A 20,525-nucleotide genomic window follows, 5' to 3' on the forward strand; every position below is an offset into this window, starting at 1 on the left:
AGCCAAACAAAACATCACAAACCATATCGTGTGAGACCATTTATGTGAAACGCATGCAAACTAACCCAGTGTGGCATAAAACAGACAAGTGAAAGGCATGGAGAGAGGGACTGCAAGAAAAAGCATAAGAAAACTATTATTTATATTCAGGCTTTTTGAGATAGGGTTTCACTTTATACCCCAGGCTGGCCCAGACTGGTCTTTAACTCATGATCTTCTTTCCTCAGTCTCCTGAGCGCTAGGATTACGAGCCAGAGCTTACCCACTAGCTGTATTTATTTTCTTGACTGCAATGATAGTTTTCCAGTTACATACAGGTATCAAAGCCTATCAAGGTGTACAACTTAAATATACACAGCTTAGGGCTGGAGAGAGACTTCAGTCAGGTAAGTGCTTGCCATGTGAAAATGGGAACCTAAGTTTGGTCTCCAAATCCATATAAAAAGCCAGGCATGTCAGACTGTGCTTGGAATCCCAGTACTGGGAAGAAAAGGACAGGTGGATCTGTAGGGCCTGCTAGCTAGCCAGCCTGGCCTAATTGGCAAGCCCCAGGTCCTGCCTAGTAAGAGGCCCTATCTTAAAACACTAGTGGAAGCCTTCCAAGGAAAGGCACACCAAGTTCATCTCTGCATCCTGAGCCATATGCATACACATGCAAACATGTGCACACATGCTCACACACGCATACACACATACCTCTCTGCATACAAACATTTAAAGCTTATTATACATTAATTATATTTCGACAAAGCTTTTAGACTCTAAAAGTAAAACTAAATGTTTACCCATAAAGCCAGGTGCAATGATACAAATAAAATTCCGGCATTTAGGATGTTAAGGGACAAAAGGACTCCCCAGGTTAAAGGCCAGATGCACAACATGAGATACTTTCTTAAAGATAAAGGCTACAAGGAGGCCGGAGAGATTGCTCAGCAATTAAGAACACTTGTTGATCTTGGAGAGTATCCAGGTTCGGTTCCCAGGACCCACATGGTGGCTCATGACCATCTGTAACTCCAGTTCCAGTGCTCTCTTTTGACCTTGAGAACTGCATGCACATGGTACACACATACACACATGCACACGCACACCCGAATGTATGCAGGCATGTAAAACACCAATACCCATAAAGTTAAAATAAATAAATTCTTACAAAATAAAAAATAAACACTTCTTGGCTGGAAAAATGAACGGCTCAGTCAGTGAGGTGCATGCCAGGCAAGGAAGAAGGCTAAGCTCAGATCCCCAGCACCCACACAAAATCATTGAACTGATTAATTATTAAAACGAATTTAATTTTAAGTCAGGGGTAAGTAATGCTGTGCTCTGCTCCCTGAGTTGGAGCACAGGAAGAGTCAGGCTAAGCTTGCTGAGCAGCCAATCAAAACTTAGTCCAGGGGTCACAAAAAGGCCCTGTCTCAAGACAGGAGGAACGTAGGGCTGGGGAACAACTCAGAAGTGCAGAGGTAGCCATGAAAGTGCAAGGACAAGATGAGCTCTTCAGCATCCATGTAGTGTTGGGTGGGTGTGGTGCCCCACCTGTAATCTTGCTCATCAAGAGCTTAGACTAGCTGAATACGTGAGCTCTGGGTGCCCTCGCCTCAATACATGCAGTGAAAAGGGACTCAGCCAGACCTCTAACATCGAGCCCTGACCTGCACGTGCACCCGCAAATGTGCACACCAAACAAACACACAGATCGAATAGTGGAGAGCTCAACAGTGGGGGATACCTAAGTCTATCTTTAGCCTCCACACTAAACACATGTGCAAGCATGTGTACTCCTACATACAAACACACAGATATGTGGACTACATGTACACAAAAAATTAAGTAATTATAGAACCCCTTGTCCATAAACATTGTTATAATTTATAAAATGTAAAGGACTCAGTGGTCTGAACATTTTTCTCCGTTATAAATTTTAGACTATTCATATTTTTGCATGGGAAATTCCAACAATTTAAGACTACCTGACTAAACTTGTCCTGTAACTTTCTTCTTTTAAGATTTTTAGACATATAAATTCCTTGAAGGATCACGGTATAGTTAGATGAATGTCAGCCCCAAGAAAACCTTTTGTCATCTGGGGCTGAGTCAGTCACTTGTTCTCCCTAGACACTGTCGTTCCTTCTTCCTTCATTCACCCGCTCAGAAAGTTAATTGAAGACAGCACACAATGTGTAGCCAGTCAGGCAACATCCAGGCCCTTACCATCTCCCAGGAAGAAAGGGAAAAGGCAACCAAGACATAATAATGCTCTTAATGGATAAATGAAAATTCTGCATGGCAAGTTAGAAAGTTATACACATTCTAGATGTCCCTTCACACCATAAAGTCATGGCTATGAAGAATCAGTAAGGAAGCTAAATGTAACAGTAATGGAAACCCTCAACAGGCTGACTTCACAAGCCATACAGGAGAATGAAATGTCAGAGCGGAGACGTAAGCCAAGTCCAGTCCTTACCCTACACCGCTAAGCAGTGGCTCAACTGCTCAGTTTTTGACAGACTACAATCCCTATCTCTTAGTAACTCCTTTTTTGTGATATCAATAATTTCAAGAAAATATTTTAATCTGCTATGATGCAAACAGTGAGAAGATGTTTTGGAGTCTAACTGGCCTTTATGTCATTATTTTTTAGTTACTAACTTATTTGTCTAAAAAATTTCTCATCTATAAAAAGAGATGAGATATAAACTACTGCTATACATAAAGCATGGTAAGAGATGAGGATAATAAAACACCTACATGTCAGTATACAAATACTGCTTATTATATTCATGCACCAAAAAGGGTGCATCATATGCATGTTTCTTTATTCTTCTATTTAATTATAAACCTATATACATTTAAAGTTCGAGGTATAATGTAAATGCCCAAGGAGAATGTTAATTCCCAACACTTCTGAGGAGTCAGTCTCCCAAATGTAACAAATCATAAGGGAACTCATGTCACTGTGAAAAAGACAAGCAAATGAATGGAAAGCTTCACCATATGCTCCGGTGTGAGTCTAATCTGTCTATAAAGAAATCTGCAGTATTAAACATTTCAGAGTCATACAGTATAGCCCTAGGTCTTTCTGTCTACAAGAAAATAACTTCTAACATGACCAACACCTTCAGAAGAAAAAAAAGACCTATGCTGGGGAAATCTCTCAATGGTGAAATGCTCATCTTGCATGCAAGAGGTTCTGGGTTCAAATACTAGTCAGACCCTAAAAAACAAAACCATTTCCAGCACTTGTATTTCTCACACTGAGGTCCCTGCCCCAGCCCTCAGACATCACTGGAGGGGACGGAGAACAACGCCACGTCAATGCCCCACAACAGCTCAGCAACAGCTTTACCATCAGAGTCAACATTTTAGCTGACACAAGCAAAAATACCACTATCTGAACAAAGGACAAAATAACTCAAGCTAATTCAAGAGCTCCTGAAGCTATGGGTATCACCTTTTCCAAATAAACGTTATGTTTTAATTTGTGAGAAAAAAAAATACACTGAGAAACAGTCACACAGAATACTCTGTAAAAAACAGTCCCTTCCCCCACTGGAACATGAATCCCTGCCCCCATGCTCCATTCATAGCCCCTTGGGTATCAAAGGGAGACAACCATCAAAAAATTCAAGATGATTAAATCGCAATTCACAGAATATTAATTCATCAACCCTAGCCCAGATTCAAAAGCCATTACCCAGCTCAGCTCTACAAAGGTAACAGAAGGGTGATGCTTCCAGTCCTCTGCATAAAGACAGCCCTGCATGCTGGGTGGTAAAACCTTTGTTCTCAGGCTAATCCATTGGGGCACGGGTTTTCAAAACTAGGAATTTCCTCTCTTTAGGTCAAGATATGCTTTTTAAAGCAAGAAGGGAAAAACAAAATGCTATTGTAGGAAATAATAACGATGTACAAACATCCTTTCCCTTGCCCACTTCATTCTTGGTATAGGTATATCCCCTTTAGTGAAGCTATTTTTCTACCATTTGCCTTATTCTTTACACTACAGAGAAAACAAAGACTGCCATAGATTACCTGGATAACCGGCAAATCAGCGGGCAAGCAGAAGCTCAAAAGGCTTGTTTCCTGTTTCCATGGAGCACACGAGAGTGGAGCCTCACCTATCGCCACTCCCCTAGCAATCCTAGGCTTTTCCTTTATCCATACATTCCACAGCCTTGGAGAGGCATTTGTCAGGGATTTTACTGACCACCAGAGGGAAGACAGGAAGAAACCCCACCTCTTCTCCTAGCCCGAATCATTTGCCATCATCAACTGAAGCTCAACACTGCACAGCTAACGGAAAGGCAGGGAACAGCATCCGTGTGCATCCCCTGCACCGTACCATACAATGCACAGAGAAGACAGACAGAGCAAGTTAGCTCAGCTGACAGTTGTTAAGACAGCAAGCCAAGAGCGCCCATAAATTCACAAAGATGTGTACAGATCTAAGTATAGAACCACAAAAAAAATTCCTCAGTGCAAATTTTTAAATGGGGAATTTTTGAAAACAGTGCACAAATGGAGTCTTTCCGACATCTTATTTTGTTGTCATTTCTGTTCTGTTTCCTAATAAGCCAAAGGAACCAAGTTAGAATTAAAAAGCAAGCAACAAGAAAAGGAGTCCCTTTGTTAGCAATATGATCCCCACGAAGAGAATCAGAGAGTCTGAGCATGAAGGAGGTGGGAGTGAAGAGAAACAGATAAAAAGTGGGGAGGGAAAAAAAATATTTTCTGCCCCAATAAGCCTAATTAAGTTTGTAAGCTGGACTGGGAGGACTGAAATTTCTTCATGCTATTCTGTCTGTTTGTGTTTGATTACTGTAAATCTTCCCAGGTCTCCTACTATGCCCCAGGCATATGATGTCTGGCACACTGTTAATTCACCCTTGCCACTTGCTATGGAATGAAGGGGTAAGAGACACACTCATCCATTGTCATTGCTAGAAGCACTCTGACTTTATTAAAACAGTGGCCTGTGTCAAACACTTCCCTAACAGAGCACACTCGCCTCTTCTGAGGCACCAACGCAGCCACCAAGTCTGTGTGCAGAGAACATGGGCCCAACACACAGACTGAAGGAAAGCTATTCTGCCTATCATAAAACATAAGGTGTTATGTCTCTTAGACCAACCCGAGAAACACTTCACCTACATAAATTATAGCTCAAGGCTCTTTCAATTTATAAAGAACTTCAAAACAACAGTTAATGATCTAAAAATCAGGTTACAAGAAACCCACACCTAGACAAATGTAGTTTATAAATATATGCTATATAGTTCTTATTTACATATACTTATATTTTGTAGCTTTTCAAAACAAGACTAATGACTTTTAATACCCTTAAATATTAAAGCACAGATGTATTAAGGTTAGAATTTCTAAGCACTTAACAAGTGAAGAGTTATTAAAGAAACTCTCCTCAATCTACAAGAAACCAGTCAAACCAAGGACCAATGCTGACTGCTAGTGGCATTAGACTTCCTCCTCCTGGCCTTGGGACTCCCCTCCAGGGTTAGCACTTTCCCACGAAGCTCATCTACCCTAAAAGTCATGGAGCTCCTTCTGTCTGTCTTCATAGGTCTACACTGCTGAAGCAATTCCACAGCATGTGTCAACTTAGACTTTGCTCCCCTTCCTATAGCAAACCAAGCATGTCAACAGTCGCAGCTTCCTCACAGAACATACTTCAGCTTCCTAGTCATAACTTCGGTTTCCCCCAACAGCTTCTCAGACTGACTTTATTAATGAAAACCACGCCTTCTTTCAAAACCCAGTGTCCAGACAGAAGTACATAATTCAGAGTCCAAAGAAAGGACATAATTTTCTCTTCAAAATCCAAATATACAGTAAACATATAAGAAGGAGCTCAGGCCAGTGAGATGGCGCAGTGGATAAACGTTCCTGAGAATGACCCTCTGGGTGCACGTGGTAGAGGAAACAATCGCCTCCCGCATGCTGTCTTGTCAGTGACCTCTGTATACTACAGATGCACACCCTCACATATGCATACATGCACACACACACACATGCACAGGCACACACATACACACACACACACACACACACACACACACACACACATACACACAAAGAAGGAATGAACAAATATGCTCCACTGTAGAAAGGGCAAACGGAGAGAGGACAGGGAAAATGAGTGTGTCGAGTATTCATAAAGACATAAAGACTAGGGCGGGGTACTCACAAGGTGGAGGTAAGAAGATGTCTATGCCCTACGTATGGAGTTCCAGACAGTCAGGCTTACACAGTGAGAGGTACCCAATATGAATATCTGAATTTTACAACTTAGATGCTTACTAAGTGGTCTGAAAATGTATGGTTCAGTGAGTAAAGGTGATGGCCACCAAACCTGGCAACCTGAGTCAAATCCCCAAAACTCAGACGGTGGAGGGAGGGAACTCCCCAATCAGAGACTGTCCTCTGGCTTACATGTGTACATGGCACCTATGTATCTGCACGAATGCTTGCACATGATAATAAACTTTGAAAATAAACAAATAACTGCCCATGAACACTTAGAGCAAACTTATTCATAAGTACTAGTAGAACAGAAAAACAAGCTATGATTCATCCACACAAAGAAAGATCATTCAACAGTTTTAAAAGAATGAACGATTAATTCATGAATCATGAATAAATCTTAAATGTGTTCCTCCATAACATTCTATTAGGTCCCAGAAGCCATATACAAATTTAAGCACTGTGCCACTGCACTCAGCTCACACGCTGGAAAATGTGGAAGGACTGCTAGAGAGCACAGGCAACTATAAAGAGAATCTGCAATCCAAAGGGCACATTTAAGGTGCAGAATCTATTCTGTGTGATATTATAATGGCGGATACATGATCTATGCAAGAGTCTAACCCATCGACAGCAGAAGCCGCGTCCCTAGGTCCTCAGTATGCAGGCCTAAGATCCCTTTTGCTCAGCAATAAAGCAGGAGGATCATACACTCAAGGACTTCACAGACTGCAGAATGAGTTTAAAACCAACCTGGGCAATTTATCAAGATACTGTCTCAAAACTAAATGAAATTACAGAGCACACAGCTAGGAGGCAGAGTATAAGCCTAGCATCACAAGGTCCTAGGTTCAATCCCCAGTACCAAAATGAGTTTAAGAATTAAGGAGTCTAACCAAACTTCTGAAAATTAACATCATGACTTGAAATGACAGAAATACTGAACTCTAGTTAGAAAAGTTATATCATAGGGATTACAGGTTAGCAATTCCGACTGGGGAAACTCAGGCTCACCACTGAAGGCTCTCTCTCTAGCCTCCTCCTGTCTCTCTCTTCATACTTTTCAGTCCATCAGTATCTACCTACCTACCTCTCCCCAGCTCGCTGGAGTTGAGCAGTTTGCTCTGCCATACCCTCTCACACTATGGCATTATTCTCACCACAGGCCCATAGAAACAGAGCAAGCCAATAGAGGTCTGAAACCTCTAAGACTGTGAGTCAAACCTACTTCCCCTAAATGGTTTCTCTCCTTTTTCTAGAAACTAGCAAATCCAGAATGGTTTCTGTATGTCTGTGTGTACACAGGTGTGTGTATGTGGTTGCTTACACACACGCCTATGTGTATATGCACATGGGGTATGGGGTGGATAGTTAAGGCAGATGGGGATAATTAGGTAGTCCAAGCTGGCCTAGAACTTACTATGCACCTTGAACTCTTACCCTGTCTTATAGGCTATGTAACACTCCTACCCCTGAGCCACACTACAGCCTCAGTCATACAGGCAAATCCAACCTAATAATGAGGGAAAACTACACAAATTCCAGTTTGGAGGCATCCTAAAATATACCTAACCAGGATTCCTGAGAAATGTTAAGACTATCAAAAAACAAAGTCTCTCACAGCTAAGGCGAACCTAAAAAGAAAGACACAATAAGTTTCAAATTGAATCCTTAGTGGTTTGAATAAGGACAGTCCCCATTGACTCACGTGTATGAATGCTTGGTCCATAGGGAGAGGCACTATTGGTGGGGATGGCCTTGTTGGAGGAAATGTGTTACCGTAGGGGTGGGTCTGAGGTCTAATATATGCTCAAGCTATACCTAGTGTGGCACAGTCTCCTGCTGCTGCCTTCAGATCAAGATCTAGAACTCTCAGCTTTTCCTCCAGCACCATGCCTGCCTGTCAGGACAATTCTCCCTGACCCAGTCCATGATAATGGACTGAACCTCTCAAACTGTAAGCTAGCCCCCTAAATGTTTTCCCTTATAAAATCTGCCTTGGCCAGGGTGTCTCTTCACAGTAATAAAACCCTAATTAAGACAGCATTCTGGGTAGAAGAAACAGAGCATTGGCTTAACCCAACAACCACCACTAAAAATAGAAAAGATCCTAGAAAAGCTAAATAAACTATGAACTTAGTTAATAATGTCAATATTGACTCAGTAGTATGATACATGTACCATACTAATGTAACATGTTAAAAGTTGAGGAACATAAGTACATGTATGGGCTATCCCTATTCTCTTTAGTGTCTCAATCTGTAAATCTCTTTAAAAAAACTTTTTAGAAAAAAAGGTTCTCATCACAATGACTTAATGCAGGGAAGGAGAGGAAAAAGGGAAGTTGAAGGGGAGGGATGAAGAGCTGTGCAAGCTCAAGTAAAGAAAGCCACTGTGGCTTAGCAAAGGACAGGAAAGCTGTTCTACACGATGTCTGAGAAGAAAGTAGGAGGAAAGGGCCAAGCAGTGATCTAATGGGGTGTTAGAAATGCTCTCCCTACTGCTTAGACAGCTGCAGTGTGTTCTGACGTCAATCTCAAGAATCCCATGGGTTAAGGCAACAATCCACTCTTCCGTGTTTGTTGTGTGAGTTTCAAAGTGAAACTAGCTGTTAATCAACGTTCACAGTTTCCAGGAGGAGCAGACAACCCTCTTCCAACTTGAGACACACAGTGGCTAGCCATGGGAAGGGCAGAAACACAGGATGTGCTGAGCACACTTATTTGAATTCTCTTCTTAGTTCTTTAGACCATTAATCCCTCTTTTGATTTTTACTGAAAAATTACAAGTGAAATACTCCTTCCATTTCTTCCTCTGAAAAGAACTGGTGCATGGAATCGAAGTGTTATGCATCCAACAACTGACATTGAACAGTAGACGTTAAAAAGTACAAATATGTATACTGTGCGGTGGATCTAAGGTAACAGTGCAGTCAGTCACTCACAGGAGGAAGGAGGGGAGTGTATGCTGCCAAATGAAATTTCTGGCTGCACTCAATTCATACAAGGTAAATTCATCAGGTAAAGCAATGGAATGGTGGTCACTGCTAGGTCAGACCAGGTAAGCGAAGCAAAGAAGGAAACCTGGGGCTTTGCACTTGGATTACTGAAAAAGACCACGCTGTACCTCTATAACGAGAGCCTGTGACAGATTCACTATCCTTTCCTGATTTGAATTTTATGTAGTGGTGACTTTCAAGTACTGCTGTACTTCTTGCGAAGTACTTCTGAGGCACACCCCTATGATCCCGGCACTCTGAAGGCTAAAGCAAGATTGTAGGATCATCAATCCGAATCTGGCCAAAAGCTGTCCTAGGCTACATACCAAGTTCTAGCATACCTGACAAAAATGAGATTATGACACCAAAACCAAACCTATCTGCCCAAGTACTTCTACTACAATACTGCTCGTGACCAAATTCATCCTGAGTCATTTTCCTGATCTGTATTTATTTCTAATTCTAGGGGTGAGTCCCTCAAATAGAATACTCTTAAATAAAAACCTCAACATGGTACAATTTAGTAATTTTAAAAATATGTACATTGAAGGTCTCTTGAAGCTTATGTTTTACAGACGATACTGAGGATAATAAAGAAAAGTTAAATTTGGGACCTATCTAATTTTGTTTCCAAAGACACTCAACTAAACAAATAGTCCAGCCGAGATGAAAACCAAGGTCTACCTGACAGGAAAGCCTGCCTGGTTTCTATAAGATTAGGGCAGGCCTACAAACATCAAGCACCTGTCTTAACTGAAGATGAGTTCCAGCCATGGGTGGTGGCATGCATCTACAGTCCCAGCACTTGGGAGGCTGGGGCGGGAGGATCACACAAGTTTGAAGTCAGGATAGTCTATGTACCACATTCCATAGCAGCTACAATTACATAGCAAGATCTTGGCTCATAAATAAATTAATAAATATTTTAAAAAAATAAGTCTTGCCAGGCAGTGGCAGACAGATCTCTGAGTTCAAGGCCTGTCCGGTCTACAACACAAATTCAAAAACACCAAGGGCTACACACAGAAATCCTGCCTCAAAAAAACCAAAGAGAGGGGGATAAAAGTAAAATAAATCTTTCAAATACAGGGGGTTAACCAAGTAAGGATTTCTAATTCTCCCCTGGTCACTTGCTTAGGGAAAAGAAAACATGTTTGAGACAGATTCAAGCCCTGCTAAGTAAAATGATTAGGAGCCAACTGTAGAAAAGTCCATCAGCAAAAAATTTCTATTTTTTACTGAAATAGATGTACAAGACACAATAATAGTACAAGATACATGGACTGAAACATGAAATAACTACAGTTCAGGGACGCTAAATATTCTCACATCCGTGTAAAAGACAGAACATTATCTGAAGATACAAATCCTGGTCCCTGGATACAGAGGAAAACATGACCTACCAAATCAAGAACACCTAGTTCTGCTCAAACTCAACAGCAATGTTTGCGTCCATCATCTATATCAAGGTGGCTGGGGACTCATCTCTAGCCAGAAGGCATTTCACCATGTTAGTGGTTACCCTGGAGTTATTACTGCTTTAAAAGTTTCGCTGGCTTTAAGGGTTTCATCAAGATTCCAATATTCGCAATTCTGGAAGGCCTTAGTCTTCCATGTTCATCTCAACTCTCAACTCGACAGATCCCGAGTCGGCTGGGAGGCGGGCCTCTGAGCATGCCTGTGGTCCTCACTAGGTTAGCTGAAGGGAGCACCATCCTCTGAGGCTGAGATCCTCGGCTACAGAAGCAGGAGAAAGGAAGCTGAGCGTCCATTACTCTGCTTCCTGATGTAGATACAACTCAGCAACTGCCTCAAGCTCCTCCCGTGTTGACCATTTCATGACGGACTGTATCCTAAACTGTAAGCCAAAGAAATCACCCTTTAATTTGCTTTGTCAGACTATCACAGCAACAGGGAAAGTGACTAAGATCTGGCTCTAGGTTAAAACCCAAGTTAATGCCTCCCTGGAACACCAGCTTAGTGTTCCCAAAGAACTGTTTTTACTGAGTGATATGACTTTTCCTAAGAAGACTATTCACCTTAGACAGACTAGGTATGGACAATGCCAGAAAATGTTCCACCAAGTCCAGGCTGGTGAACCAGTAAGCTTACTGGGGTTACTCACAGGAAGACACAAAGGCAGGTGCACCTCTCTGGGCAACTTGGGGCCAGCTGTACTACCAAAAGTCGTACACGAGTCAATGTTCTCTTCTTAAGTGGAAAAGGTTGCAAGAGTGTAAAGGTTCGTGAATTTTTAAAATCACTTTTGCAATTAGGTATGGATATGCAGACCAGGTTAGCCTTGAACTTACAATTCTGCTGTCACTGGTGGTATAAGCCAGTAATTGGTGGTATAATCTCCAGCAATTAACTATAAAGTAATGCTAATGGGCCACATCTGGTGAGGGTTCCATGCATGTGACTACAGCCACTCTGATTCAAGAGCAATCAATGATCAAGTCTGACCCAGAAGAAACAGCCACCCAATAGTGTCACTTAATATTACTCCCTGAGTTACTGCTGGTTACTTAAGAGCCATAGAAACACTTATCTATGTAACACTGTTAACAGACATTGTCTCCAATATCAACCTCTTGAAACAAATGTGACTAAAATGTTGCATTAGAATTTAGCATCAGGGCCAGAACCCACCAAGCCTGATGACCTGAGTTTATTCCCCCCGGCCTCACTCAGTGGAAGGAAAGAACTGATCCCCAAAAGTTGTCCTCTAACCACACCTGTATTGTGATGTGTACATATAACCATACATGTATAATGTGGAAATGTAATAAAAATAAAGAATTTAGGGCTGGAAAGATGGCTCAGTGGTTAAGAGCACTGACTGCTCTTCCAAAGGTCCTGAGTTCAAATCCCAGCAACCACATAGTGGCTGACAACCATCTGTAATGAAACCTGATGCTCTCTTCTGGTGTGTCTGAACAGCTACAGTGTACTTATATATAATAAATTAAAAAAAAAAAACTTTAAAAAAAAAGAGGGTCACTACCTTAACAAAAAAACACAAAATAAAATAAAGAATTTAGTATATATGAGTCAAGTGTTGTGGACAAACTTAGGAGATTAAGGTAGGACAGACAAGTTTTAAACCAGCATAAAATTAATATTCCAAACAGTCATCTAAATACAATAAAACTAGGTTTCTTTATAACAAAAAAGGAAATACATTCATCCATAGAACAAAACCTTACTTTCTTTTTCCCATAGCACCTCCCAAACAGGGGCAGTCACAATGGCTCTCTGCATTAACTTCACCATAATAACTTGATTTTTTATTTACATTTCTGTGTGCTGCTGGGCCTGATACACATCTTCTATCACTAAAGTACAAACTCACAAGATTTTTATTCTAGCACCTTTAACTGGAGTGTGTCTGAATATTTGCTGTTACAAACTACTATCCTTTGTTTATAATGTTGACTATAATTTTTTACAACTGCCTTTGTGCTAAGAGAGACCAGGTCTTAGAGTATGCTAGGCAAGCACTCCATTAGTAAGCCACACAGACATCCAGCCCTTGCACAAGATATTTTAATTAGGTAAAAAAACCACCTCACACCTGTGTCATTTGATTTTCTGAGGTAATTTTCCCCCCAAAAGCAGTATTATTCTCCCTATGTTGGAGAAATTAGAAAAGTTCACTTAATTATCTCTGTAATCCTTGAGAAACAAAGCAGGGAGACTCAGTCACAGCAACTCTGACTCTGACTCTCACACACTCACTTTCAACTACGTAACACTTTCAACAGAACTTTCAGCCAAGACTAAGTAAATTTTTAATGTTAGATAAGAATGAAAAAGAAGGAGGAAGAGAGGGAGGGCGGGCAGGAGGGAAGAAGGGAGGGAACTGAAAACAAGAAGGATGAGAATGGGAAAAGGGAAGCAAGAATGGGGAGGGAGGGAAGGAATTTGGGAGGGAGGGAGGGAGGAGAGAATATGAGAAAGTCACTAACCAACAATTCATAATGGGAAAGTCATAAAGTGCCTGGTAATAGGTCTTAGCGAAAGCTTTCAGGCCTGAGTAAAGCTCAGGACTTACTGAAGAATTACCATAAGAGATTTAAAACTACTAAATACTACATCTACATACAAAAGGCAGTGTCATAAAGATGTCTGTTCTCTCCCTGCTAAATTATATATGCAATGTAATGACAATTTTTTTTAAAACTTCATTAAGACTGTGCATGGAATCTCACAGTTAACCCAATCTATAAAGGCCAAGAATATCAACAAAACATTTGAAGAATAAATCTAGACAAGGCATCGTATTACACTTGTGGAGCTAGAGTGATGGAATGCTGTCCTGGATGAGGAAACTCAGGAATAAAGTTTACTCTCACCTCCACTCCGGAGGATGACGGGAGGTCCTGTGTATGTGGCTCTCTGTTCTATGCTCCTTCTCCATCTCGTGCTTACACCATTTCAGAATGAAGTACAGCAACAAAGAAAAGAAATCTTAAGAACTGTAGATGCTGCCAAACTGAAAGCCACTGTGTCACCAAGACAAGAAGAGCTTCCCCTGATTAGCTCAGAGCTCGGCACTCCATCAAGAGCTGTACTTGTATATATACTCCATTAAGCTCTCTTTACTGAAACTGCATCACTCCAATTAATCTGTAAAAAGGTCAATATAAGGCTTAAATTGGAAATCTCTGACTTGACTCTCTAGAACATACCCAGGTTGCTCTCTTATCTCCTAAACTTAGTATGTTTTCAATAATCAGCTATATTCAAGCATACTTAGCACATGTCACTATGATGCCGCTGCCAACAGAGTGAGCTAAACTCAGGCAAAACATGCCACCCTGCCAAGTGGTCAGAATGACCACCTTGCTGCTGATGCAGGTGACATTTGCTTACCGGTCGTTTCTGAAGAGGGAATACTCCTAAGAAAAATAGTAGGTTTGGTACAGAGAAGGTTGTCAATATACGGCACACACACTCAATAGTTTATATGGCCCTGAGTAGGTTACCGAACTTCAAAAGTGTTTAAGTTCTTGCTCTAGAGCAATGCTGTCAGGATGAAGGAAGCAAGCACAAAGCCCTGTAGTCAAGCATCTCAGGAAGTGCGCAAATGCTGGCTCCATTTAATAAAATGGCTGCTCACTGAGCAGCAGACACCAGTACTCAGGAGGCTGGTGCATAGCAAGACTTGAAAACCAAGGGCTGGGGATAAAGCAGAACTATGGGGTGCTTGCCAACATGCACGAGGTCGTGTCCGTCCGACCCACAGCATTGGAGGGGAAAAACCACATGTAGTTCTGATTGGGCTCCCACTCTCTGTGTGGATAACTAAGAGGGCCTTTGGACTCCTGCTCCTCTATCTCCTGAATGCCCAAATTTTATTTAATTTATTTGTTTGCTTGTTCGTTTATTTGGAGGTTAGGGTTTCCTTTGCTAACCTGGGCTAACTGGGAGTTCACTATATTGACCAGTCCCCAACTCTCTGTCCTTCTGCCCAGGACCCATTTTTCTTCTCTATTCCACAGTGGAACCTTTGGGCTATATTTTCCTTTCTGAAGCTTGAGAAGCAAATTACAGGCAATAATTTATTACCATCTCCTCCTTCCTGGGAACTTTTTGCCATCAGCATCCAAGACAAACCTGGTACCTCAGAGATACCAGGTTTAAATTCTAGTACCAGAAACTCAATTTTGATTTCTCTTTGCCAACAATAGCATCACTGACTTCTTTTAATATTGTTATAGTCTTTATTCCCTTCATGTCTTGAAATAGATACCAAAACTGGCATTACCAGCTCAGAACATTTAAACATTCCTTAGGTTTTTGAACTATACTGTCAAATCATTTTCTTCAATGTTTAAACTCATTTATATGTCCAAATCCAGATAAAAAAATACTACCTCAAGTCCCCCTTTGAATTAAGAATTAGCTTCAAGACTAATGGTGGTACACATTTTTAATCCCAGCATTTAGGAGGCAGAGACAGACAGACCTCTGTGAGTCTGTGCCAAGTCTGGACTACTATGTGAGTTTCAGGGCCCAGGACAAACAGAGAGGCCCTATCTCAAAAAAAGGAAAAGGAAAAAAGAAAAAAAAAAGAGGAAAGAGAGGAAAGAAAATAATAATAATAATAATAATAATAATAATAATAATAATAATAATAATAATGTTTCAATTGCTATAAGTAATAAACAAAAAGATAGCATTCCCAGTATAGCACGACCTCAGGAATTCAATTTTTTCCTAAGTGTCCAATCTGCTAATGTAGCTCTTGGTTTTATCTGTTCATTAATTAGACTAATTCAGTGGTTCTCAACCTGCGGGCCGTGCATGACCCCTAAGCTCATCATGCATATTAGATACTCATATTACATTTCATAACTAGCAAAATTACAGTTGTGAAGTAACAACAAAGTAATTTTAAGGTCGAGGTCACCACAACATGAGGATCTATATTAAAGGGCCTCAAGCATTAGGGAGGTTGAGAACCACTGGTCTAATTCAATATTGACATCTTCCAAGTACTGACAAGAGAGAAATGAAGACAAGCAAACTCAATATGCTAGAAAACTTAACTTCTAAGACTCCTGAAGCAAAATGCTGCCCTCAGAGCTTTCGAATTCCCTCTACCAATCACCTTCTAACCTTAGTCTGAGGTCTGTGCTGGAGAAGAGGCAGGCCCACTGTATGTCTACAGACTCAATGATTTGCCACAGCACAGAGTCTCATCTACCAGGTCCTTAGTGCTGTTCCTTAACACTGTCATCATTTCCAAGAGAAACTTTACTTCACTATTGTAAGTAAGAGAAAGAGACTTGTTTGCCAAAAAGAAAGCAACACTCGAAAACAATGTATGAACAGAATTATATTTGAAAATACTAGCCATGAAATGCAAGTTGATGTTTCTGGACAGTAACACTAACTCAATCAGTACAACTACAACCTGGTCACTTCCTCAAACAGGAGGCAGGTCATACTTTCTTTTCACACCTGCTGGAGTCATGATGTTCCCCTGGCTACAAAACAAAACCCGTTAGCCCTATCCACTGGTGCCAGAAGTTAGTCAAACCAGGAAGTTATTAAATGCCAGTTGTAAAGATCTTAAACTCTGCTTCAACTTAGAATAATGAATGTGTGCTCATCAGCCACTTCTTAGACACATAATAAAGAACTTATCTTTAGCAAGATAATCACAGTGACTGCTCTCTCTCCCATATAAGCTCCACCACATATATCGCTGAGATTAGCTACCAATTCAGTTTACTTACTGTGGAACAAGAAACAGGATATGCATGAAAATATTCACTAAGTCTTTCCACAAATAATTCACAGTTGCCTTTATCCCCATCCAATTTGACAGCGGTTTTTCGATGAGTCTGCCTCACATTTCCAAATCATAACAACTTTTTCCAAAGATATACTTGAATTTCATACTTGCATTCCATCTGTTTTCATAATATTTAACTAAAATAATTCCAACATAAGTACAAGACTGGGATTACACCACTTGAGTAGAAGTCTTCAGAGACACAAAACTGCCTACTGCACCAGCACTCCACTTACTGTAGGCAAAGTCCTAAACTACAGAACAGAATAAATCCACTGGGCTCATCAGCTGTCTCAGCCACTGCATCCCTCCTCCTTCTTAAATAAACTGGCTACTTCTTCTGTTACAGTTGTAAGGCTTCATAAAACCCTGAGTGGCCGCCCATTTGTATTACGTTCCTTAAATACATGCCCCCACCTACAGGCATCCTAAGACTTTTACCTTACCTTCAAGAATAATGTCCTTTCTAATACTTTCACAACTTTTATTTTAGTTGGCTTTTTTTTTTTTTGATCCATTATAGCTTAGTAAAAGTCTTAGGAAAGAGCTCCACATAGGCCAGCTAGATAGATGGCCCAGCCAGTAGAGACATTTGCCACTAAGCCTGATGACCTGAGTTTGAACACTAGAACCCACTCCCTTGGGTTGTCCTCTGAACATGTCATGTGTGTACTTAAAATAAAAGTTAAGAAAAGGGGGGAGGGGTGTGGTAGCTCACTCCTCTTATCCCAGCACTTAGGAGGTTCAGGAGAATGGGAAGTTAGAAGCAGCCAGCCTGGTGTATATATGAGATCCTGTCTCTAAAGGAGGGGCAAGAATTTAAAAAAAAAAAAAAAAAAACTAGAAGTATTCATTATTTAGCTTCAAAATTAGAGCTACATTCAGAGTTTGGCAGAAAGGATGGAAAACTCTTCACACATCCATTTGTGCTTCAGGAAGAATTTCAAATATTTCTGGGAGAAGTCTTTCCTTTGTGAGATCTTATACATGACTAAGGCTAGTTTTGCAAAAAACCTTATCTTGACAAATATCATGTGAACAACTTAAATTATCTTGACAAGTATAAGTATTCTGTGAATAAAACAAAATAAAGATGACTGTAAAAATGAACTATAAATATATGAGTATAAAGATTACTTTTAATGACTTTTTTATCAAATTGCCTGATTTTTATGAGTGTTTAACCACAGACCAAGGTAAACGGTTAACCTGCCGGGTAAGCAAAGCTGACCTTCAAAGCAACAGTACGATCTGAAAACGACAGCATACCTTCTGAGGTCACCTCTTCAAACTTACTTCAGCCCCCATCCTGATCTCTTAATCACACAAAGCAGACTCCTTAAGTGTCCCTAGAGAGTGTCCCAAAATGAAAAAGGAGCCCACCCCTCCGGCTGAGAGTCTCAGTCACTTGCCCAGTGTAAGTGAACCACCTCAGAAGAAGACCTTCAGACACCTGAAGCCTGTGCTTTCCTTGAGGGGAAAACACTGACCTTCCTCATGAGGAGCCTTAAACCAGAACTACTCAGTTCTGGTGACTGAGTAAGTGACTCCTAGCTTTCTGATCATAACTGTATGAGATAATATTCAATAGCTCTGTTTGTTTGTTTGTTTGTCTTTGTTTTTTTTTTTTGAGGGGTGGGGGGGGAGCCAAGCATAGTAGTGCAGGCCTGTAATCCCAAATGCTCCCGGGAGTCGAAGGCAAGAGGAGACGCAAGTCTCAGAGATGAAAGGGTGGGAGACGGCTCAGCAGTTAAGAGCTGGCTCTGCTCCTGCAGCACCTGAGCTTGGTTCCCAGAGCTGAAGTTAAAGGACTCACAGCTACATGTGACTGCAGCTCCAGGAGGAGCCAATGCTCCCTTCTGGCCTCCACAGGCACTGCACTCACACACAAACCCCAACAGAGACATAAGAAGAGGCTGAGTGCAGTCGCTCGTTCATGTCATCTCAATACTTGGAATGCTGAGGCAGGAGTGCTTCCAGTTCAGAGCCGGTTGAGCTACAAAGGCCCTGTCTCAGATGAATGAATGAATGAATGAATGAATGAATGAATGAATGAATGAATGAATGAATGGAAGGAAGGAAGGAAGGAAGAAAGGAAGAAAGGAAGAAAGAAAGAGTGCTAGGGGCCTAGAGAGATGGCTCAGTGGTTAAGAACACTGATTGCTCTTCCAGAGATCCTGAGTTCAATTCCCAGCAACCACATGGTGGCTCACAACCATCTGTAATGGGATCCGATGGCCTCTTCTGGTGTGTCTGATGAGAGCTACAGTGTACTCATGTACATAAAGCAAACAAATAATTCTTTTTTTTTAAAAAAAAGTGCTAGGGTGTTTGTGTAATGTGTGAAACCCTAGATATGACCTCTAACACCATCAAAAGATACACTTTCTGCACTGATAAAATGTTCTATGATAATCAACACCCAACACAGCAGCCATTGGCTACCTGTGGCTATGACAGTAAGATGTGGTGTGACCTGGGAACTAAATTTTCCATTCTAGGTAAAGCAGCCAATTTTGTCTTGTGTATCTACTATGCTAGAGAATGAAATTTTATGACTTTGGGGATCATGTATCGAATACTAATAATTAATGTGTTTTCATCATTAACAGTATTGTAACTGTCCCTTACTACAATTCTTTAGTCTCCTCCTTTACTTAGTCAGCCAAGCAGAAACAAGCCACGCCTCGCCTCCTCACATTCCCCATCTCAGTGAAGGGCACTGCCCTGTGCCTGGCACACACCAGGGCCTCCTTTCACCCTATTTCAGTCTTAAGTCTTCTGAGCTTTACTTTTGCCTCTCCTCTTTCAGACATATCACTGAGTAGCTCTGGCTTAAGGATTTTCATGTAGATTACTGGAAAATATCTCTTTATCAGTCTCTGCTTCTGAAACTGCTTCTCACAACTAATCCATCCTTCACACTGCCACGTGATCCCATGGCTTCTATGGCTAAAGGACATCACCGGCCTTCAGAACCCAGGGTTTAAACCCAACCTCCTTAAAATGACATCAAGTACCACCTAACACTTCAATGTCATCATCATCATCAATCTCTCTTCTTAATTATTTTGTGTGTATGGTGTTTTGCCTGCGTGTACGTCTGTGCACCACTTGCATGCCTGGTGCTTGAGAAGAAGACCCCTGGAACTGGAGTCACGGAGCACTGTAAGCCACCATGTGGGTGCTGGTGGAATCCAGGAATCCAGGTCCTTTGCAAGGGCAGCCAGTGCCCCATCCACTGAGCCATCGTCACCATCAATCTCCCTGCTCTACTCACACCTTCTATCACATTAGCACCTCCTACAAGTCGGGAAGAGCACCTGATTCACCTCTGCCGGTCCTGAGGTAGAGTAGCATCTAATGAATGCTGGGCATTCAGACTTCTGCCACTCACTGGGAACCATACTTAGAACTTCCTAGGATTCATTTCTGTCCTTGTAAATGTAGGTCGTATTTAGAATTCATTACATCTCACAGTCATTGGGAAGATTATGTAAAATACAGTGTATAAAATGCTACTGTGCCTCACCCGACTTTTACTAAATCAATTTACTTTGAACGGAGACATTAATGGCTGGGTCACTATCTCCTAGGAAGATACAGGAGAGTGAGGAAGCCTTCTGGGTATTTACTACATAGTTTGATAACTGAAGGCACGGCACAAGGACTCAAGCAGAAATAAGTAAAAGGCTGAGAAGAGCAGAGGACCTGCCTGGGCTAAGACAGCAGAGCAGAAGTAAAGCTGTGGATGCTGACACAGGGCCAGAGTAAAGACAGGAGCCTGCAGGAGAGCAGGAAAAGCACCCAGCCCTGACGGCGGAGGGCAAAGTCTAAGATGCAGCCCAACAGTAGTAATGCTGTCTACGAGGAGTCACATGAAAACGCAAATTTGGGGCTGTTTGTGACTAATAAAAAAGAGCACTTCAAGCAAAAAACTGGATTTGCTTAATAATG

General features: G+C 41.3%; 1 protein-coding gene across 3 annotated transcripts in view; it reads right to left on the reverse strand.

The window, feature by feature from the left end:
- Arhgef12 (Rho guanine nucleotide exchange factor 12) overlaps window positions 1–20,525 on the reverse strand; it is a 126,112-nt gene that overhangs the window by 88,197 nt on the left and 17,390 nt on the right. Inside the window, exon 1 of one of the 3 annotated variants that reach the window (XM_063265873.1) lies at window positions 4,036–5,215. The exons of the other annotated variants lie outside the window; for them this stretch is intronic. The gene's annotated coding sequence lies outside the window, so the exon portion shown is untranslated. Of the gene's footprint in view, window positions 1–4,035; window positions 5,216–20,525 lie in introns of those variants that run through there. 3 annotated transcript variants of the gene reach the window in all.

The sequence above is a fragment of the Rattus norvegicus genome, chromosome 8 (assembly GCF_036323735.1).
Source record: "Rattus norvegicus strain BN/NHsdMcwi chromosome 8, GRCr8, whole genome shotgun sequence".
NCBI lineage: Eukaryota > Metazoa > Chordata > Mammalia > Rodentia > Muridae > Rattus > Rattus norvegicus.